Source organism: Chamaea fasciata, unplaced genomic scaffold (assembly GCF_029207755.1).
Source record: "Chamaea fasciata isolate MVZ Bird 193981 ecotype frontalis unplaced genomic scaffold, bChaFas1.0.hap1 SCAF_26, whole genome shotgun sequence".
Lineage (NCBI taxonomy): Eukaryota > Metazoa > Chordata > Aves > Passeriformes > Sylviidae > Chamaea > Chamaea fasciata.
This window is the reverse complement of record NW_027094111.1, coordinates 340,046-362,804: the sequence shown is the minus strand read 5'-3', so window position 1 is coordinate 362,804 and position 22,759 is coordinate 340,046. Positions and strand designations below refer to the sequence as shown.

Genomic DNA, 22,759 nt, shown 5'->3' with positions numbered 1-22,759 from the left:
CTGCTGAGTGCTCAGGGCTATATCCAAGCTCACAATGCAGCCACAGAGAAGTGGGATGCGGCAATCAGAAATGCTCCAGTTCCACGCTCAGAGAGAGACCCAGCAATCAGTGCTGCATCCGAGCAATAGGGAGCGAAATTATAGAGCAAACTGCCATGTGATGCCACAAACTACTCCATCCCGCCAGCTGTAACAAGTATTCATTCCCAAAAACGCATCACAGGCTCATCTGTCATTACCAGCCCAGCCTGCCAGCAGCTGAGCAGGAGTCAGCAGTGAAGGGCAGCTGCAGGGCTGCCTCCTTTCACAGTGGTCTATTCTCCCAAAAAACCACGGGGGAGACGGATGGGTAAGACCCCCCCGGGCACAGCGGAACACAGTGCCCACCACCTCTCAGCAGCCGGTGGGGTGGGAAGCACACGCTGTGTTTTCACCCACCATCACACAAAAGCTCTCCTAAAGCAGGATCTACCGAAAATCCAGGACCTTTGGGAGAACGCACTTAGCTGATCACAAAAATCCACATCCACAACCCCTCTGTGTATTAATAACGCACTTCAGTCACCGAGTGGAGAACTCTGCAGGCTCGATCTGCCAGCCTTATGAAAGAGGATGTTTGGGCAATAATGTGGGGCAAGAGCAGCACTGCCCTTTTGCACAGCAATGTTCCAACGCTGGGAACGTCAGTCCTGATCCCGCAGCACAACGAGGATTGTACAGCGTGGAGTCCTTGAGACAACAAACATCCAGCCTGCTCCAATCCCAGAGTAAAAATACACCTTTTTTTTCCTCCCCTGCCTTTTTCTTTCTCCCCCCCCCCCCTCCAGTCTGCTGGCTCTGAAAAATGCAAAAGAGGCTCAGAAAGCCATTTTCTGCAGGTTTTTTTGTCTGGCTCATGCATTATCATCATCATTTACTGCCCTCAAGGGGATTGCACAGGTGTGACTGAAAATTTGGCTCTTCCTTTTAAACTTTTTGTTATCAGCTTTGCTGAAGATGATCTTGCTGGAATAAATACCAGGCTGCTCTCCTGGAGAGGGACTCGCTCAGAGCTGTTGTCAAATCTGTCTGGGGGTGGAAGGATGGGGGTGTCACTAATGGGGAACATACAGATCCTCCTGGCTTCTGCTGGAGTGCTAATAGAGCCAGCAGTTTGACCTAGACTTTTTTTTTTTTTAATTCCTACAAAACAAACCATTGCACTAATTAATGTTTCCATTCATTTAGCTGAAAAACAAGTTAAACAAAGAGGGTCACCTGGTGTTCCTATCAATACCTGACTAGGATACAGGCAGAACAAATGCATTTAAATAAAACTCTAGAAGAGACGTGACAAGAGAAAGGCAGTTTAGCTCAATTAAAGAGAGCTGTCACAGGGATTTGATTCTCAGAATACAGAACTATTGATTAAACAGGAATTAAAGCTCCAGAACAGAAAGGTTTCAAGGTCTTTGCTGTGAGGGTATACACCAGGAGAGAGAGGCAGGACTCCTTCAGCACCACAAGAGCTCTGGCTTTGTTGCTTCCTAGGAAACAGGAGCAGCAAAGGGAGCAGAATGCTCTCTACTAAACCTGTGAAGAATTTGGGCAAGGATACAAGGTCAGTGACAACGCAGTGGCATCACGAGCATGAATCAACAGGTAGCTCTGGTGTACTTGGGTACTGAACACCCACAATAGGTTCTAAAACATTTCAGGAGCATGTAGGGAAGGGCCTGGGCAGGTTTCAGCCCTAGAATCCCACAATCCTAGAATGGTTTGGGTTGGAAAGGGCCTTAAAAGCATCTCATGCCACCCCCTGCCGTGGGCAGGGACACCTTCCACCGTCCCAGGCTGTTCCCACACTGCCAGGGACGGGGCAGCCAAGCTGCTCTGGGCACCCTGTGCCAGGGCATCACACCCTCCCAGGGAACAATTCCTTCCCAATTTCCCACCTAACCCTGCCCTCTGGCGGTGGGAAGCCATTGCCCCTTGCCCCAAGTCCCCCTTCAGCTCTCTTGGAGCCCCTTTAGGCACTGGAATGGGTCTCCCTGGGGCCTTCTCCAGGCTGGACACTGCCAGCTCTCCCAGCCTGTCCCCAAAGCAGAGGGGCTGCAGCTTTGGAGCACCTCTGGACTCGCTCCAACAGGTGCACATCCCTCCCGTGCTGAGCACCCCAGAGCAGGAGGCAGCACTGGAGGTCACCAGGGCGCAACAGAGGGGCAGAATTTTCCAAGCCTCAGCCTGTAACAGGGCTGAGTTCGCTCCAAAGGGTCTGGGCTAGAAGGGACACGATGCAGGTGGGGAGGCAGTGCCCCAGCCCAGAGCTCGTCGCGGAGGTCCTGCAGGAGCCTCTGGCTGCGGGGACGCTGCAGCGGCCCGGCGCTGCCTCCCTCCCTCCACCCCGGCCTGAATTCCCGCTAATGAGCACAGCGGCTTTGCTGCCTCTGCTTCCCAGCAGCCTCCCCAGCCAGAGGAAAGGCTTGTGTCTGTCGCACTAACAAAGCCCAGCTCACAATACAGCAGCACATTCCCATTCCTGGGCAGCGCTCGGTAATTAATATGGAAAGAGAGGGTGTGCTTTTTTCCCCCTAAATGACTTATTCGTTAAGTTCGAGCATATTTTAACCTTCCCTTTCAGCAGATAAACTCTGTCTCATTTGCAGCTAAGCTCAGCCTTCCCTTCTTTGCCACACACTAAACTATTTTGATTAATGAAAGAGTAGGAACAAACCAGTTCCAAGTGTTTTCTATAGAGCTCAACTGCTCTTTCAGTTTCAACTCACGCCTAGATAATTATATCACAGCTCTGAGTGCCCCCACCCTTCTGCTGCACTTGGGGAATACTGGAAAGATAAGTCTTTTCTTAATTATTAAATGTAAATAGCTCATTAAATATAATCCAATTACTTTAATTGTAAGAAAAAGGAAGTAATTACAATATGTACATGTATTCTTGCCTGAACAGTTTTAATATCTTAAATGAATCTTTGCAGCATTAATATTTTAAGTCAACCTTTGACATGAGGGGAGAAAAAAAAAAAAAAGACATTGACTCCCTGATATTTTCCAGAAGTGTTTTATCTGCTGGGATTTCGGTCACAAAAAACCCAGAGAATGGCCCCGAGCATCTAAATCAAAATGGTTTATAAACAGCACCTTAATAAAATCAAAATAATACACAGGCTTTCCACTGTGGAGGGAAAAAATAAATATATAAACACGATGCCATATGAAGAGCCTGAATATGCTTTTGGGATCTCAGGAGCGCAGCAAGACGGGCATTTCTCATCACACCAGTACCAAAAGCCATCACGTATCTGGGATTTTCCAGGCACTCTTCCTCCACACCTACAGTTTGTCCTGTTCAAGGGCGGGGAGAGGAACCAGGGCTGGGGGAGAAGGGGCCCTGCTCCACATCTGGGATTACCCAGCTCTTCCATGGCAGTGTCCAGTTGATCCCACAGAAATGCTGAATGCAGCGTTTGTGTGTGCACAAGCCATCTGTGCAGTGCACAGGCACGGCCCAGGATCCCAGGCTGCCATGTGGGATTTGCAGGCAGAGCTGCAGGAAGCTGCGAGGAGCAGTCCTCTGGTTTTGCTCAACAGCATGACAATCCCTGGACTCACTTTCTCCATCCCTGCAGCCAGCGGGACTGAACAACCTTCCAGCAGACTCCAGCAAGGCCCCACTGTTTCGATCAGCCCCCCTGGTCTGACAGAGCAGGGTCAGGTTTCAGCTTGGCTGTGGTGACAGATGCCTGTGAAATCTCCTTGGGACAGGCAGAAAAATATTCAGTTTAAACTGTAGTTGTTTCCATTTTGCGTGTTCTGAGCCCAGCAGTGATCTCACCTTATGTAATCTCCAGTGCAAACTCCAGGCTCCGGACCATCCAGAACTATTCAAGGGTGTTTGAAACCATAAAACCCCAGAATGGTTTGGCTTGGAAAAGGCCCTAAAAACCATCTCACCCCACCCCCGGCCATGGGCAGGGACACCTTCCACTGTCCCAGGTTGCTCCAAGCCCTGTCCAGCCTGGCCTTGGACACTTCCACAGAAGGGGCAGCCCCAGCTGCTCTGGGCAGCCCTGTGCCAGGGCATCACCACCCTCACAGGAAAGGATTTCTTCCCAAAATCTAGCTTAAACCTGCTCCTTCAGTTTGAAGCCATTCCCCCTTGTACCATCCTCCAGGCCCTTGCCCAAAGTCCCTCTCCAGCTCCCCTGGAGCCCCTTTAGGCTTCGGAAGGGGCTCTAAGGTTCCCCTGGGAGCCTTCTCTTCTCCAGGTGAGCACCCCCAGCTCTCCCAGCCCGGCTCCAGCCCTCAGAGCATCTCCATGGCCTCCTCTGGGCTTGCCCCAGCAGCTCCAGGTCCTTCTTGTGCTGGGGGCCCAGAGCTGGATGCAGTGCACCAGGTTCCGGAGTAGAGGGGGAATCATCACTTTATGGAATTGATCTTTTTGGGAAAAGAGAGATTAGACCTTATTAGGGATGCTAAGGATGCAGGCCTTTATAGCCAAGCTTACCACAAGGTCTATAATAAGCCTCTTTATGGAAACCTCTCATGTGAAGCCAGCCCCTAGATGTAACCTCCTTGATACAATATTGAATTCTCAATAGCAACCAAAAGGCTATTTTGTATAAGTTAATTACAGCCGTTTTTAATTTAGCTTGCAGAAGGGAAGCGGCCAGTGATTTCATGCTGCCCTAGACAGAAGGTAAAGGTTTTCCACAAGCTGTGTTTATCGCTCGACGCTTTCCTCCAGCAAAGCACCGGCTCCACAGCTGCTGGTATTGAAAGAACAGGATCTGGGTGTGTGCATGGTTCTCTCTCGCCTGGTTGGTTTTTTTTTGCAGCTGCAAGGCCAAACCCATACCAGTGCGTGTGTGCTTTTTCTTACGGTGACAAAGGCAGGGTGCCTGAAAGGGAACTCGCTTCCGCTCTGGCAAGCACTCAACCAACTCTTTGCTGGGCTAAGGGGTGGTCGGGGAACTTTCACCCATCCATTCAGCCAAGGCCGCTCTTCCCCCTCCCTCCCAATTAAATCCCATTTTTTTCACTCCATGCATGAACTGCAGCCACACCAATACATCAGATATTGTGGCTGATAGCCTCCTCTGAATGCCACTTAAAGCCCTCCAGTGCGGAGCGCTCTGAAAGCAAAGCATCGTTCATTCTCGGAGCGGCAGAAAGAGACTTTTGCTACAGAGAGACCTGGACTAAGACTCTTAAGTAGTAGGAAACGGGCATCCAGAGAAAGAGGAAATGAGAAATTAAAACCACATTCAATCTTATTAGTGGTAATACAATAGGTCAGCAAGAGTACTTTGCACAACTCCACAGCATGGGAACAATTTATGCAGAACTTGGAGCAGTGACACCAGCGAGTTTCGCCTTCACCAAAACCAGCCAATTTTGTCAGCACTATTTTAAAGCGCCCAGCTGGGAGAGGAGAGGGCCGAAGGGGGGTAGTGCCTTCATGCCTTGCAAGCGAGTACACTCAGGAGAGGAGAACGTGAGGAATACTCCGGCTCCTCTTTTTCCATCTGAAACATTTTCTCTCTCAAGGGACTTCCAGCATCTTATGAGCACAGCCTCTTTGAAGTGCTGCAAAGTGGCATTGCTCATCATTTCAGTAATGATAGTAAATAAGCTCCAGTATTTTGTTGATCCTTTTGCTTTTGCTTTACAAACAAAAGGTCACAGTCATTAGCCCAGTTTGATGAGCGGGGAGAAATGGAGGCTTGGAAGAGGCAGGTCACACTGGAACATCACTGAGAACATCAGTGAATGAAGGAGACAAGTCACAGGACTTTGGAAGGGCCACGCTGGACCACCCAGCCTCCAGACACTCCATGTACTCTCTCCACCATGGCCAGGTACCAGGTGCAGCAAGAGAAGAGCATGGGAACGAGGCAAGCACAGAGCAAGAGCTCTCCCTGCTTTTCCATGCTGCACAGGAATGAGATGAGCTTTAAGGTCCCTTCCAACCCAAAATGTTCTGGGTTCTATGATCAAATGCAAGAGAATACCTCAGTTCTTATGGAGCACTTTCAGTATAAACCAAACTAATAACTGATGGTTTAGGTTTGATTTACAGCAGCAGTGAGAACAAACCATATTTAGTGGCTGGCTCTGTGTCTGACCCATTCTGGACTGTGCACTGCCTCCAACAGGAACGCAGGAGAACCCAAACCTCACAAACAGGTGACCTGGGAAGAGCTCACCTGAAGCACTGACACAGCAACAGCCTCCCAGGCAGAACTTCCAGCCCTCAAGAGCCAATGCCAACTGCTGCTGCCTCACAGGCATCTCCAGCGTGACAGCATCCCTTAGAGCACCACTTCTCCCCAAAAAGAGTCTGGGATGCTGCGGTGGAGGAGGAGTTGACAGAGAAGGCACTGAAGGAACAGAGCAGGTCACCACTGAACCATCTGTGAGAGATCCATCGAGCTCCCTGGTGCTTTAGAGCTCCTTCATCAAAGCCCCTGGCAGATGCATACTTTGGATATCTGAGCTCCACCACTTCTCCAGGAGTAACCTAACACCAGAGAGCTTTCCCACAATTTCAGGAATTAGGGTAGGATCTAGATGAACTATTTCTCAGGCCCATTACTGTGGGGAAGGAGCTGGGATGGAGAATGTGATTAACAGCTCACTCTGCTTACTCGAGAAAATAATGTGGAAGTTCACATTTAAGTTCTTCTGGGAAGGGACCTCCCCTCCCACTGCCTCCCAGGCAGGGAAAAAAATACCCTGCAAACCTTCAGATGGAAAAAGAAATGTCATATAAATGAGAATTAGGCCTGAATCTGATCACCTTCTAGCAAGCACTCCCTTCACAGTGAAGCCTGATCTGCCTCCTGTCCTCAGAAAAGAGCCAACACGTCTTTTTATTACACAGAGTTGCAAAAATACAAAAGGAAGTAAATGTCACCAGGGTGGTTCTGTTCTGAGCAGTCATTTGCTTATTACCCAGAAGCCATTGCCACACGCCTTTTTTAATCCTGTGTTTATAAATACCTAAAGTATTTAAATAAATGTTAATCTGCGGTAACTAAGGCCCTGATCTCACAAATATTTATCCTTGCACAGTGAGAGTAAACACCCAAATACACAAATTTCTTACTAGAGATCCCATTTCAGCCAGAGTGTTGTTGAAAACAGTAACACACCAGAAGACAGGCTGGGAAAATAGCTGCATTTTGCCTTTCTGGGTTTTCACAGTGTGTCACTTTGGGGCTGTTTCCTGTGCATTTGTTGCAGAATCTGTACAAAAGAGCAAGGGCAGAGCTGAGCCACTGGACAGGGCCCGTTGTGGCTGTTGGAACCCTCAGAAGGAGCTTTTGGCAGTGCTTTTTCCTGGTGTGCCATTCTGCATGAGGACAGCAGGAACTTTATCCACAGCACATGCAAACACAATCGCCATTCAATCCCTTTCCTGGTTTGTGACTGACTCATGAGCAACGTATTTTGCTCAGCTGAATGACCAAGGGCTCAGTATTATCATCAAACCAAGCAGAGGCAAACCCAAAACCCTGCATTTAGAGTTATTAAACATTTTGAGTCCAGAAAACCCACAGAGAGAAACTATGTGGAAGGATTAAAGCCAAGTCTTAACACTTGCTGAAATCTTCTTTATTACAATCTGTCGCAGAAAACTGGAATTTTTTAAAAACATTAATCCTACCAACCTTTGTTCTTCTATCACCACGAAAATATAACAAAATAAACCCAGGAGAGGGATTTCTTGCTGTAACTTAATGCACATGAGGCAATCACCGAAGTTTTAACCCCTCCACCCACACACTGTGATTATCTAACCTTGGTGAATGAAATCAACTTTTCCTAGACCAGCCCTGAAGAATGAGATATATTCAAAGCACGCTGAGAAACTGGGTTGGGACTGATCAGAAGGGTTGTATTCCTTGTCATGAATCACTGTCTGCAAATACCTTCTGAGTTGTAACTCACAAAAATACACCATTTCTGTGTGGTGTGTCACATTAGTCATAGGGAAACCAGTTTTATACTGGCATGAGCCACCAGAAAGGTTTTATTTCGTTAGATTAAAATAATGGAATTTGGGACTTTTACTTTTTGATCTCATTACCAAACAAGAAAGAAAAATATCACAGTTCTTTTTAGAACCAGTGGAAAATATATACTTTAGGGGAAATTTTACACTGAGTTCACCGCTATAATTTTATCCTCTGACAATCCACACTTAGAAAGCACAGCAAGGCTCCACCTCATGTCAGGTGGGCTACAAGGGAGCTGCTGTACCCACTCCTCCAGGCTTTAAATCGTGCAGAAATCAAGGCTTTGGAAGGTAAATCCCAGAAAGTCTGATCCCACCATCACCAGCACACCCCGGGATAACAGTGACAACTGCAGCTGGAGCTGAGATCAGCGTCAGGCGGCTCTTGCGAGCTCAGGTCATGCTCTGTCACTCAAACCTCACGTTCTGAAGCACATTCCTTAAAAAGAAACAAAACCCCCAAAGTGCCCAGAACTTTGTGCCCGGTGTGCTCTCCCCCAGTGCTGCGATAACGCTCCTGCTTGGCCCTGGACACGGGGGGGATTCAGAGTCACCCTCTGGACACGCTGGCCGTGCTCTCGTGGGGAGATGTTGGCTCTGGTTTGTTTTTAACTCAGTTTGGGATTAAACCAGGAGTCGGTTTCTATGGCAAAACCCACTCAAGGTCAGGAAGGGACGAATCAGAACGAAAAGTGTCGCAACGCAGCGTTGTGAATTCCTGCAGTGTTTAGCAGCAACTGATTCTGCAGATGTTGAAAATGGGTGGAAAACACAACCATTGCCCTTCCTCATGTGACCGAGCGCACAGGGCTCGGTACTTCCCATACAGTGGGACTTCCCAGGTCTGTGGAAGGTGTCCCTGCCCATGGCAGGGGTGGAATGAGAGTCTTTAAGGTCCCTTACAAACCAAGCCATTCCATGATTCTATAAAAGCAACATTTTTGCATCAGTTTTGTCTCAGGGAAGCACATCCGTACCCTTCAATTGGCTTCCAGCATCTTTTAATTTCAACTTCTCCCTCTCACGAGTCTTCAGGAAGGACACAAAAGTGTGAGGGTTACAGAGGGCTCCATCAATTACGACTCTGCCTGCAGCTGATGTATTTAACAGAAGGTTTTTTAACCATTATTAATAGAATTTCACATCCACCAACATCCGCAGTGCTGAAAGATTTAAGACTTTCCGTGTTTCCTGGTGCTGAACTCCCAGCATTAGCACATCCCTCAGCCCCACCAGTGCTCTGACCTATGGAGAGGTGCCCAATTCTGTTGTTGCTTCTAAAGAAAGCAAAACAGCAAGGGCAAATGTGAAATTCTGACAGGGAAATAAAAAATCCTACCGTAGGAAGGTCCCTGTAGTCAAGTGACAGCTAACAGGGAGAGGCTGCAATCCTCACCCTTCTCCAGACTACGTGTATCCCAAAGTAACCCCAACACTAACCCAAACGCTGGTGAGGTACAACCACAAGGACATTTCCTAATAACTTATTTCTTCTCTAGAAGAAATACGGTCTGAGGCCACCAGGAGGTCAGTGCACTAAACCCAACTAGCCAACCCTACCCCAAGCCTTTTTTCAGGGAAAAACCCCAAACATTCCCCTAGGCACGCTCCAGCACCCACAGGGGGTCACATCAAGTAGTTCTAGATGTTATTTGCTGTGGATGGTCCAGAGACAAGGGGGTGACACACACACTTGAAAGTGTTCCCAGACAGACCGAGGGGTGCAGCCAGGAGTGGGGCTGGAACACAGGCAGGGCAGAGAGGCTGCCTCCAGCGAGGGCACCCAGCTCCCACCCAGACAGGCTCTGGACACGACTTCACGAGTCCCAAAGTCAAACTCAGGCAGCAAATGTCAGCACAGGGAGGGTCCCCTCCGCTCCCCACTCAAAGGGACCCTGCAGACCCCCCCGTTTGCCGAGTCCCCGGGGCTCCCCGCCGTGCCAGAGCCCCGGGAGCCCGCAGGGCAGCAGACCCCGGCCAGGCCTCGGGACAGCCCCGCAGGCGGCACGTCCCTCACCCAGCACGGGGCTCAGCCCCGCCGGGCAGCCGCCCCTACACCCCAGCGCCCCGGGGGCCAGCCCGGCCCCGCGCCGAACCGCGGCCCCCGGGAGGGGCTGGGCAGGTGTCAGGCCGGGGATGGAGCCCCGGACCGGGACAGACCCCCCGAAACCCCCGCCCGGGACCGCGGCAGCGGCGGCTCACTATGTGGCAGGAAACACCGCCCGCCTCCGCCTCCAAACTCACTATTTGGCAAGGGCCTTGCGGCCCACTCCAGCGCCTCTGCCTCTTTCCCCCGGGAAGAGACAGCCCGGGGGGGCTGGGGAGGCCCGCTCGCCCCTCTCGCACTCACCCTGTCCGCGGCTGTCCCCTCCGCGCCCCCGGTCTCACTACCACCAGGGCGGGCCGGCCCGCCCGTCCGCCATTCCACGACTCCCCCTCCCTGCCCTGGCGGGCCCTCGCCCCGCCTCCCCCGGCGGCCGGGCCGCCGCGCCATTGGCTGTCCGCCAGCAGCTGCTGCCGCGCCATTGGCTGCGGCTCCGTGTCCATCAAAGCCGTCCTACGCCACTTTCGTACGGAGCTGGCGCAGCGGAAGAGCCGCGCCCAAGCCGGCCGCGCAAAGAGAGTAAATAGGGAGGAGGGTACCATGAGGAGAGATAGACGGGGGGAACCTTGGGCGGGCTGGGGGCAGGTTACAGCGACGGAGGGGAGAACCCCGCCACCAGTCACAGTTACGACATCTTAAAAATATTTCTGTTTGTTTATGAAAGCCAGAACTTGATACCCTTCCAAGTGGCATTGGAGGAAGGAGGTCTGTGTCACTTCCGCACCTCCCCCGGGGAGCTCCGCCTTGGTGTTCCCTTTCGCCTCTATGGTCTCCCGCCCTGCGAGGAAAGTTCCACCTGGGGGAGCGGGGGTGTCAGGCCAGGGCGGGGCGGGGGTCGCAGCGGCCGCAGGTGACAGCGACAGTGTTGGGCTGGCCACGGCACCGGAGCCCGGCAGCTGCCCGTCCTGCCGGGACTCCCAGGACCCCCGGCCCGCCTGCAGCCCCCTGCGGAGGAGGGCGTCCCCAGCCCAGCGCGGCTTCCCGTCCCGGGGCTCCCCGGGGATCCAGGGGACAGCCCCCGCCCTCCTGGCCGGCCCCGCAGGGCGATGGCCGCCGGAGCCCGCCGCGATGCTGACTTCGGCTCCCGCCTGCGCTTCTCCCCATGGCTCGATGCAGCTGGGAACGGAGCCGGGGTTAAAGGAGCCTGGAGTAGCGACTAGAGCTGCTGGGGACAAGGGGCCAGGCCCTGCTGGGGGGGCACTGTCCCGCATCCCGGTCCCACGGGGGCGTGGCAGCACCTGGGGGTCACACCGGGGCTCGGAAAAGCGCCGTTTCCTGCCCGGCCTCCAGCGCAGCACAGAAACAGAGTCCTGGCATGGCTTGGGTTGGAAAGGATCTTAAAACTCACGGGCAGGGACAACTTTGGCTAGACCAGGCTGCTGCAAGCCCTGTCCAGTGTGGCATTGAACACTTCCAGTTCCATCCTGCAACTCAGCCTGGTCCTCGGCAGAGCCGGGGTGATGCTAATGCCCCCCAGAAACTGCAGGAGCAGAGATCTGATGAGAAATTCCACCACAAGGCATGCCATGTTCCTGCTGGTGCACCTGGATATTAAATCCTCCCTCCCTGCCTGAGGATCAAACCCAGCCTGTGGGCTTGATGGGGAAGAGGGAGCGGGATGAAGGGCACTGGCACAGACATCCATCTCTTTCCTGCTCTCTGCTTCTGCTTTAAACCAAACCACGGGCAGTAAATCACCGGCGCTCCCGCCAGGAAGCAAACAAATCCATGTGGGAGCCGTGATGGCAGAGCCAGCGCCCCAAGGTCACTCACCAGAGGTTCTGTGCCTCCTCTGCCCCTGCCCCGGGGTCTCTCTGGCACCGCCGCCATCCCTCCGGATCCTGCTGGGAGGGATGGGCACACACACACACTGAAACGGCCGTTTCTTGCCTGATTTTTGCACCACTTTCCTCCATGAGTCCCACCTCTGCAGGATGGTCAGCGCTTCGTGGTGCCGCCCTGTGCCACATCCTGGCAGGATGAAACGGGGCACACGGGCTGGATGGGGTGCCCAGGGCCCGGCCTGCACAGACACCCGGGGGACACGGGGTGCCCGTGGGGCCTGGGATCCACACGGGGTGTCCAGGGTACCTGGGATGCAGTGGGGCACACGGGATGGATGAGGAACATGGGATACTGCCCCAGTACCCCCATGCTGCCCTGGCACCCCCAGCTCTCCCCTGTGGGTGTGGAGCAGGGGCTGAGGTGCTGCTGGAGGCCGCTCGGCTCCATGTTTTCCAAGCTGCCAGCAAGCTGTTCCCTTGAAGAAGATCTGCCTCTATCTCAAGGTGTCACAGCCTCAAGGGACCTACCTAATCTGTATCTGCACTGCAACCTTTATCTCTCCTGCTCTGTTTATAGCTGCTGAATAAAACCTGCTAAACTGCAGGATCCAGCCCCCCCTCCCTGCTGCTGTGCCCCCAGACACTCTTTTCCCTGGTGCTCTTGCCTGCCAGGTGCTTTCCTGTGTTCTGCTGGAGGTAAATGATGCTCCAGGGGATGGGGAAGGGCAGCCAGGCTGCTCCTGCCTCCCACCTCCCTCCCAGGTGGGCTCCAGCCGTGTCCAAGCCCGTGATAACCCCAGACAGACCCTGGCACATATCAGTGCCTCATCCCGGTCCAGATTCCCTCAGCCTGGGCTTGGATTCTGCTGAAAACCAGGTGGGATCCAGCAGGTCCAGCCTCATCCTTTCTCTGCATGCTTCAGGGATTGGGAAAGGGGACATTCTCCGTGGGAGGGAGGAGATGGCAGCTTGTTGAAGCCTTGGATGTCTCTTCCCTGGCCAACTGCCCCTATCCCAGCAGGCACAGCTGCATCCCTGCTCCCTGTGGGAAAGGAGCCAGGGCTGTCAGCACCAGAGCTGTGAGGATGCTTTGGAAACATGCTCCCCAGGCTTCTCCTGCATCCCTGATTCCCGTGGACCTGGGATGCACAAGGACACCTGGGATAGCGGGGGTGGAACAGGGCTCACACGATGGACAGGGTACTCGGCATGCAGAGGGCACCTGGGACGCACGGGGCGCCTTGGATGCACGGAATAAACCGGATGAAATGATGCACACGGGGTGGACGGGCCGCCCAGGGTGCCTGGGATGCAGGGACACACGGCAGAGGACCTGTGGTGCACAGGACACCCGGGCTGCAATGGAGCACTGGGGGCGGGAGGGGAGCCTGGGGTACCCGGGGCCGGGCTCAGCGGACGGGCAGGACGCGGGGGATGCTCGGGGTGCCCGGGATGCTCGGGGTGCCCGGGAGGCACGGGAGGTGCCCGGGAGGCACGGGAGGTGCCCGGTGCGGGGGTGCCCGGCGCGTCCCCGCGCCAGCGTGGCGCGGGCAGTGGCTGTGCCGCTGACATTTACTAATCAGCTCTCACCCAGCGCACACCCGCTCCCTTCTCTTGCTGTCTTGTCTCCATGGAGACTCCGCAACCTTTGCTCACTCGTTAATGGTATCTCAGCAAAAGAAACTCCAACGCCACCCAGCCTTCCCCTCCCGGCCCCGGGAGAAATCCTCGCCTCTCACCTCCATCCCCATCCCCTCCTGCCGCTGGGGATAAAAGGGACGAGTCCTTGTTAGCGAAGGACCCAGCCACGGGGGCAAGTTCTGACGGTGGCGCAGGGAGGAGGGAGAGCCACCATCATCCTCCTCACCGCCAAAAAAACAAGGCCAGGGGATTTTAGTGCTGTGGCAGCAAGGACAGGCTCCATCCATGCGGGATTCCGGCCAGCAGCCCCTTTCCTGGCTGATTTATTGAGCCACGAGGCTTGGCACGTGGTTCTGCCTGGGTTTCTGAGTTCCCCCATCCCAAACCCACACCCCAACATCCACGAAGCCACCCAAAAACCGTCCAAAGGGAGTGGCTGGTGCTGGGAACATGATCCGTCCCCGGTGTCCTGCTCTCTGCTGATTCTGTTTTCAAATTAACATGGGAAAGATGCCCATTACCTGCTTCCAGATAATGACTATGATTAGGCAGAGCTCTGCTGCCAGCCGAGATCTGAAGGATTTCTGTGCTCTCCAGCAGCGCTTTGCCAGTGCAAAAACAAGAGCAATAAAGTGTAAATAAAAGACTAAAGGAAATCGTGGGTCTATCAGTGGATGGGGTGTGTGGAAGGGGCTCTAATGATGGGCTCTCTGCAGCGGGGTGGTGGCTTCAGCCTTGCTCTAGGCAAGGGAAAATCGGAGAGAGACTGTCCCAGTGCCTGCGGCCCATGTGTGAACCTGGCTCGGCCCTGCTTGCTGGGAACTGGGGGTTTGGGGAAGGAAAATTCAAGATGTGCATGTGTAAGGCTGTTCTGCGGGGACTCCTGGGCCTGTAGATGAGAGATGGGGGCTTAAACAGGGGGGAAGAAATCGCTGGATCTCCTGAGATGACTGCAGCAGCTCCCAGAGCACCCAGGGTGGTCCCACACCTCCTCTGCCTTGTGGTGTGACACTCTGCACCCACAGAACAGGACAAGGGCGACTCCTCTGTGCCAGATGTCCAGGGGCATCTCCATCCCCAGGCCACCAGAGGCCCCTGGGCAGGGGATGCACAGGACCCATCAGGGCTGAGCTTGTCCCCATCCTCTGGGGACGCTGGGATCTCACCCTCATCCCTCTGCTGAGGGAGGCACGAGTCCCCTGCCTGTGCTGCCAAGCTGAGCTCCAGCTTCCTCTCAGCCTGCCAAGATCTCCCCCAAACCATCCAAGGTCCCCCCACCATGGCCAGAGGAGATGGAAAACCTTGGCCATGGCCATGAGCTCACCCCCACCGAGAGCCTTGGAGGTGGCTCTCACCATCCCTGGGGCAGAGTGCCCCTCCTGCCTGGCCCTGCCCTGACTGCCCCGTGGGATGATCTCCCAGGACGGGTGTCACCCTGCCTGGATGGGGGTGATGGTCCCCACAGTCCTGGGGGGAGCTGGAGGGAGCTGCCATTCCCCCTGACAGCTGCTTCGGGCAGTAACTGGCATGTCCAGAAACTGGTCCCACACGGGCCAGGTGGACCCCTGCGGACTCTGTGACCCCATGTCACCCCAGTGGGCTCCCACTGCCAGTGGGACGGGCACAGGGGAGCCCATCCTGGCTGGTCGGAGGCAGGAAGCTAATCTGTGCTCCGATTAGGCAGAGTTCCCAGCAATGGAGGTTTCTTCTTTTTTCCTCCCCCCCTCAGTGATAACAAATAATAATATAATCCCCTTAATCCCTCCCCGAGGAGCCGGCGTGCACTCCCGGCCGGGAAGCACCGCGCTTCTGCCGCTGCTGATAACTCACACCCAGGGCCCCCAGAAAAACAAACGCTTTGGCTCACACGTTGCCCCCCAAAACTACATGTGCTGCCCTGCAGCTCCCTGTCTCAACAGCCCCAGACCCCCCATCCAGCCCCTCTGCCATCCTGGGAGGATCCAGCATCACTCCTGGTTCCTTCCCCCTTGGCGAGGCCATCGTGACCCTGCAGAGCCCCCAGACTCAGCCAAAGGTGGCCCGTTCCAGACCCCCACAGAGGCTCTGCCCTCCCAGCTCCTACCTCCTTCGCAGCAGGGGAGTGGCAGAGCCCCAGGAAGCTTAGCACCCCAGGTGCCCCTGTGCCTTCTGCTGCCCATGGACAGTGCCATGGGTGTCCCCTGCACCCTCCTTGTCCCCCAGGGAGGCGCCCTGGAGAGTCCTGCAGCCCCCCAGAACACCCCAGCTGAGCGCCTGTGCTTTTTTTTGGGGATGTTGGCGTGGGGAGCATCACCCCTGCTCCAGCTGAGTCCCCAGGAGTGCTGGCACGGATCCTGCACCCCCCACACATCACTGGGGTGCTGGGAAGGAACCCATCCACCCAGCTGCCAAATCCCCCCCCTTCCCAGGGACCCTGGCCTGCCATTTCCCCCGGTGCTGAGCCCTCCCTCCATCACCATCCAGCAAATATTAATAACAACCCTGCAACCGCCTGTGCTTTTATTCCCTGGCTTTGCTGGCCCTGGCTCTGCTGAGCTCAGCTCCTCTGGCTCCAAAATGCCTTTTAAAATTATCGGAGAGTGGAGACCCCTGCGAACACCCTGCCCCCGGCTGCCCCCTCCTCCCTGGCACCCACCCCGGGGCCAGCAGCACCCATGTGCCATGTGGGGAGCTGGGTGCCATCCGCCCCCCTTATTTAAGAGGCGCCAGGCTGGGCTTGATTAAAACCCAAGCGAAAGCCAGAGCCAGGGCAGAGAGGGGGATTAGATCGCTCCGGGGAATGTTAATGGACTCCAGAGCTTTCTGCCCGGCTGGCGGCTGGGATGGATCCAGCCCTGGATGGACAGGCGGGTGCAGTGAGTGCGTCAGGGCTCAGCTGGACCCTGGAGCGCACGGCAGAGCGGAAGGAGGATGGGGGGGATGGACACACGGGGGGCTGGGAGTACCTTCCAAGGGCCTGGCGGTTCCTCTGGGAAAAGCAGGGGTGGTCTGGTGCTCCAGCTGGGCTCTGCCGCCCCCGCTGCCGGGGCAGGGGCCGGTGCTGCCACGGGCTGCCCACGGCGGGGTGGCACCAGCGGCACCCACCCCCCCACCCCCGCTGTCCTGGGCTGGAGGACAGGAACAGCCTGTGATGACACCAGCCACGGGGGGCTCCAGTGGGGCTGGAGGGGCTGTTTGCTGGCGGGAAGGGCCGGCAGAGGAGCCGCTGCCGGGGTGCCGGTGCCCCCGACACGGAGCTGTTCCCCACCCGGCTGCGCTGGATTGCAGGTCTGACGTGGGAAATCGCCTCCCTCCCTCGTTAGCTGTGATTAGCATGTCAAGTGGTTGAAGTTGGTGGGTATAAAGGATGCGAGCGAAGAATAATGGCTTCAATTTTCTTCACGGCACAGCCATTAATTTGAAGGAGAAGGGGGTGTCCAAACCTCCCGGCAGCTCCCGGCGGATCCGCCGGCCCCAGCACTGCGGGGTGAGGGCGGCTCCTGCTGCTGCCCTGCCTGGGGTGGGGGACGCGACCCTCGCCCAGAGCCCGGCGCCGGCATCCCGTGTGCTTCCCGTGCCAGGGTGACGGTGCGCTCGGCTGTGCAACATGTGCGCATCCATGCGCACCACCCTGTGCCCCGGCACATCGCCCGGGGAATGCGGAATTCCCCCGGCTCCAGCCCCAGGTGATGGGCGGGACGGGAAGGCAGGGGCAGGAGGGCAAGTTCCCGCCTTGTTTCCAAGGGGATGGGGAAAAGTGGGAATGGGGCACAGCTGCCTTTGCCAGGTGCGTGCCGGATCCCTCGGAGCATCCTTACATCGCTCTGCCCCATGGATGGAGTGGTCAATGCTCTGGCTCCGTGCTGGCCCAGCCCTGGGCCCCTCTGACGTGCAGCATCCCTCATCCCGTGGTCCTGCAGCATCCCTGGTCTCCAAGCTCCAGCATCCTGAGAGGCCAGAACCCTCCTCCCAGCAGAGCTGCTTAATTAAAATCATCATTTCCATCCCGGAGTACAGCCAGGCACCAGGAGCTGGCTCACCCCACATCCCTGCGAACCACGTGGCCATGCTGGACTCACCCTGGGTGTTCCCAAAAGCAGCTCCCAGAAACCTTCAAAAAAATCCATGCTAAACAAATAAAAACGTAGCAAACAATCATTTCCCCCCCCAAATTTTGAGCTTTTTCCTCCTTTCCCCCAGCATACCCAGGCAATGCTGGGCTGTGCTGATCAATCCCCAACAATCAGCTCCATCACGAGGTTTTTCGGGCTCCAGAGTGGCTCATGCTGCTTGAGAGATATAATTGAGGCTTTAAAATAAGACAAAAAACAATAAAATAAGTGAAATCCAGCTGTGGTCCAAGCAGCCAGTCACACCCAGCGCGGCTCTGGCTGAGCCAGGTGATGCTTCCTGGTGGGATTTACCTACTGGGGGGGATTTCATCATCATTCTGTGCTGCTTGTTGTGACCTGAAATGGGAGAGAGGAAAAATGGGGCGGGAAAGAGTAAATGAGATGCTTGTGGGAAGCATCGTATTGGAGCCAAGCTGGGGATGAAGGGCCATGGACCCCAAGAGACCTGGCAGGAGGGATCATGGAGGTGCCAGAGAGGGATTCAGCACCTTGGGATGGGTGCTGGATGCAGGCACAGCACCTGGGATGGATGGCTGCACCCCACAACCTGCTCCCATGCCTCAGTTTCCCTCTATGTTATGTCACAGTCAGGGGACATTTGGTGCCCACCGGGGTGGAGGCACAACATCGGGGTGCCCCCTGATGGGCCCCGTTTCCCCCCAGCCCTGTCACTCTGTGTGAGGATGGTGGGAAGGAGGGGCTGCAATCCTCATCCCATCCTCACAGCAGCCCCCCAATGCTGTGCCCACCCTGAGGTGGGGGCGTCAGGCACCCCTAGGACCCCGGGGCGGAGGGACAGCACCCAGCCCTCCCCCATCGCCCCCCAGCTCACCCTGAGGGTGCTGTGGGGTTCCTGGTGGGGGGGACAGAGGAACAAACCCCCCCAGTTTGTGGTTGTACTGAGGGACCCATCTCACCCCATCCCCACACACGGCCACGTGCAACAGCCCCAGCCAGGCTTGGGGGGTCTGGAGCCCCCTGAGCCCCCACCCTGCACGCCTTGGGTTGGGGGGCTGGGAAATAAAGTCCCCCCAAATGCCACCTTCACCCAGGGCACTGGGACCGGCAGGTGCTCCCCGCTGCCTCCCGGCACGCCAAGGTTGGGTGCGAGGGGCCCTGCGAGCCCACCTGGGTGCGGAGTGCCCCTCGCCCCCTATAAGGGGGAGCAGCGTTGGGCCGGGCTCCTCCCAGCCCGGCAAAGAGGGGGTCCCTCAGCATCCCCCCACCCCGTTCAGCGTCTCCGCGGGCTGCGGTGGCGCTGGCAGCCCCGGCACCCCCCGCCCTCCCCGTCCATCAGTATGCGCCGAGTGTTCCTCTCCATAGCAACCCCCCTGCTCCCCCCGGCCCCCAGACCCTCCCCTGCCGCAGCCCTGACCCCGCCGGCACCGCTCACCTCTCCCACCCACAGGTAGCTGCGCCCCCCGCCCCGCGCCCCCCCTCCCCTCGCCCGGAGGACGCAGCCGCCTTCATCTTCCCAGGCTGGAAGTTGGTGGATTTCTGAATTTTATTTGTTTTGTCCTTATTTTCCTCCTTTTTTTTTTTTTTTTTTTTTTTTTGTCCTTTCTGGCGGTGACGCTTCTCCCATCCATCACCGGGAAGTCGCCGGTGTTCCCGTGCCCCCTTTCCCCCCGAGTGGTGCCAGGGAGGGGCGGGCACCCCTCCTGCCTGCAAAGCCCCCGTGGGTCCCCAAAGTGCCACCAGGCCCGCTGGCACTGTCCCCCGGGCCCCCGGTGCCACCCCTCCCCAGGGGAGCAGCAGTGGGGGGCCCCCGGCTCACACTGCAGCCCGATTTGTACCAAAATTCAGCTTTCTTGATGCAGTTCCCACCTGGAGGCAGATCCTGGCATCCCCCCTAAACGCAGGGAGGGTCAACATCCCTCCAAACACCCGCCCCCGGCACAGCCAGGCCGTGCTCCCCCAAAAAAGAGAAGCAAGAAAGCAGCGGGCATCGCTCAATATATAGGTTTCTTTTTAATATAAAAAAAGTGCCTATTAAAAATTCCTTCCTAAATAACACAAAAAGACCGTTTGAGGGGCAAAGCGGGGGCCGGGGGGGCTCACGGGGGGGCCCCTCTGGCCAGGGCAGCACAAGCACTGCACAGGGCAGCTGGGGGGGCGGGGCAAGGAGGGGGTATTTTGACCAAATTTCGGTGTTTTTTTCCCTTTTTCTTTTTTTTTTTCTTTTTGCGAATTTTGCCTTTTTTATCCATTTCAGGGTGGTTTTCCTCTCTTTGTGTGTGTTTTCCCTTTTTTTGCACAACCCACAAAGCTGTACCGAGATTGCCAAACTCTTGAGGAGGGGGGGACACACAGGGAATTTGTGGGAGGAGAGGACCCCAAAGCCCACCTGGCACCCACACACGCACCCACACCCTGAGCTCGTCACCGCCACTGCCTCGGGGACCCTGGGAAAGGGACCCCCCCTTTACCCCAGCCCCCCCACTCCCCCTCCCCACCAAGAGGGTCTATGATTGACTTATTCCTTTTTTTTTCCTTTTTTAAAAATTTTTTTCTTCTTTTTTTTTTTTTTTTTTTTTTTTTTAATTCCTTTTTGTTTTTATACAAATTTGGATCTTTGGGTGTGTACTGCCAAAAAAAAAAAACCAACCAAAAAACCCAACAAAAAACCAAAAACCTGCCTTCCTTCTTCAGAATAATAATAAAAATAAAACTCAAATCATCATTGAATCATTAAAAAAAAGGCAACGAAAACCCAAGGAACCCATGCGGAAGTTGCACACCACAAAACCACAGCAGATGTACAGAATGCAATATACAAGACACGATTTATAATAAAACATTATATACAATAAATAGGTTATTGTTACTTTTTTCTTTTTTTTCTTTTTTTTTTTTGTTGCTCGATCTGTAAATAAATTTTTTCTCAGTGCATACTGGGGGGATTTTTGCTCTTTTCTGCTGCATATTCACCTCTTGGATGCTTTAGGCCTGTTCTCCATCATTTTTGGATTCTCCCTCCGGTGCGTGATTCTCTCTCTCTTTTTTTTTTTTTTTTGGTGATTTTTCAGCTTTTTAAAATTTTTTTTCCTTAAACTTTTTTTTTTTTAACTTCTTTTCTTCAAAAGTATTTACAATTGCTGGTTTTGTGCAGGAAATGAAAATTAATCAAATAAAAAATAAAACTTAAAGAGTCCCTCTGCTTCTGGCTGGGAGGAGAGAGAGAGAACGCGGCGCCGGCGCCACGGCCGAGGCGGGGGCCGGGGGCGAAGCGGGGGCGGCAGGGGCGGGGTCCCCTCCGGAGGTGGCCCCCTCCTCTCCTCTGCTCTGCTCTCCTCTCTGCTCCGGCGGCCGGGATGGGTGGGGGGCGCAGGGCTGGGGGTGCTGTGGCTGCGGGGAGAGGGAGAGAGGAGTGAGGCACCGCGGGGTACCTGCCCACCCCGCGCCCGCGGACCCGCCCGGGGCTCTGACACCCACACACCCGGGGGCCGGGGTCCCGTTCCCCCAGTCTGACACCCACACACCCGGGGGCCGGGGTCCTGTTCCCCCAGTCTGACACCCAGGGGCCGGGGTCCTGTCCCCCCAGTCTGGCACCCAGGGGCCGGGGTCCTGTCCCCCCAGTCTGGCACCCAGGGGCCGGGGTCCTGTCCCCCCAGTCTGACACCCACACACCCGGGGGCCGGGGTCCTGTCCCCCCAGTCTGGCACCCAGGGGGCCGGGGTCCTGTCCCCCCCAGTCTCGCACCCAGGGGCCGGGGTCCTGGCCCCCCCGTCTCGCACCCAGGGGCCGGGGTCCTGTCCCCCCAGTCTGGCACCCAGGGGCCGGGGTCCTGTCCCCCCAGTCTCGCACCCAGGGGCCGGGGTCCTGTCCCCCCGGTCTCGCACCCAGGGGCCGGGGTCCTGTCCCCCCCAGTCTGGCACCCAGGGGCCGGGGTCCTGTCCCCCCAGTCTCGCACCCAGGGGCCGGGGTCCTGTCCCCCAGTCTGGCACCCACACACCCGGGGGCCGGGGTCCTGTCCCCCCAGTCTCGCACCCAGGGGCCGGGGTCCTGTCCCCCCGGTCTCGCACCCAGGGGCCGGGGTCCTGTCCCCCCAGTCTGGCACCCAGGGGCCGGGGCCCTGCCCACGTCCCATCCAGCACCCACATACCCCCGGATCTGGCACCCAGGCGTCGGGGGCTCTCTCATCCTTGTCCGGCACCCACACCCCCAGGGTCGGGGGCCCTGCCCACCTCCTTCATCTGGCACCCCAATACTCAGGGCTCTGAGGTCCTGTTCACCCCTAATCTGGCACCCGTGCTCCAGGGGATCTGTGGTTCCTCCCATCCACATCCAGCGGTCCCGGGTCCTGCCCACTCCTGTCTGGCACCCACATCCCCAGGGGTCCCGCTCCCCTCCTCTGGCACCCAAACAGGGGTCCGGGGCACCCACCCCCCCTCAGCCGCGGCACACCCGGGGCGGGGTCCCGCATCCCACCGCCACCCCCAGGCACTGCAGCCCACCGGGTCCCCGGCTCGATGCTCGGCGGGACGACACCCAGAGGGCGGGTGCAGGCGGGCCGCAGACGCCAGCGAGCACGGAGTGCCCGGCTCACGCTGCTGGGGCACCGGTACTGCGGGTACTGCGCGGGGAACGCAGCCGGCACTCACCTGCTGACGGCGGCGACTGCGAGCCCCGCCGGCGACGCTGCCAGAGCCTGGCGGGGGTCAGCGCTTCAGCAACAGCCATCGGTGTCCATCCGGCAGGAGCAGCCCCCGCGGCGAGCGAGCGGACGGGGGGGGACCAGAAAAAGAAAAGAATCCCCAGACAGCCTCCCCCGGGGCGCGGCCGGGCTGCGGGCAGGGGGCAGCCAGCGCGGACCCCCGGAGCCCCTCCTGCCCTCCCTGCCCGTGCCCCTGGGCCGGGCCTGGCAGGGCCTGCGCTGTCTGTCCGTCCATCCGTCCGGTCCGTCCGATTGTCCTGCTGCGGGGCGGGGGGGCCGGCAGTCCGGAAAGCAGAGCCGGAGGTTGGCAGGCGGAGCGGGTTTGAGTGCGGAGGGGGAAAAACGGGGGGTTTCTCTCTTCATCCATTATTATTAATTTTTTCCTTTTGTTTCACTTATTTTTTATCTTTTTTTTCTCCTTTTTTTTCTTTTTTTTTTCTC

The 22,759-nt window shown here is 56.5% G+C and overlaps 1 protein-coding gene across 2 annotated transcripts in view; it reads right to left on the bottom strand.

Moving 5' to 3' along the window:
• The window catches only part of WASF2 (WASP family member 2), a 30,479-nt gene extending 20,009 nt beyond the window's left edge, over positions 1 to 10,470 (bottom strand). Inside the window, exon 1 of one of the 2 annotated variants that reach the window (XM_066204364.1) lies at positions 10,371 to 10,470. The gene's annotated coding sequence lies outside the window, so the exon portion shown is untranslated. The remainder of the gene's footprint in view (positions 1 to 10,370) is intronic. The other variant, XM_066204365.1, reaches the window with a different exon arrangement.
• Between the last annotated feature and the right edge of the window lie 12,289 nt (positions 10,471 to 22,759).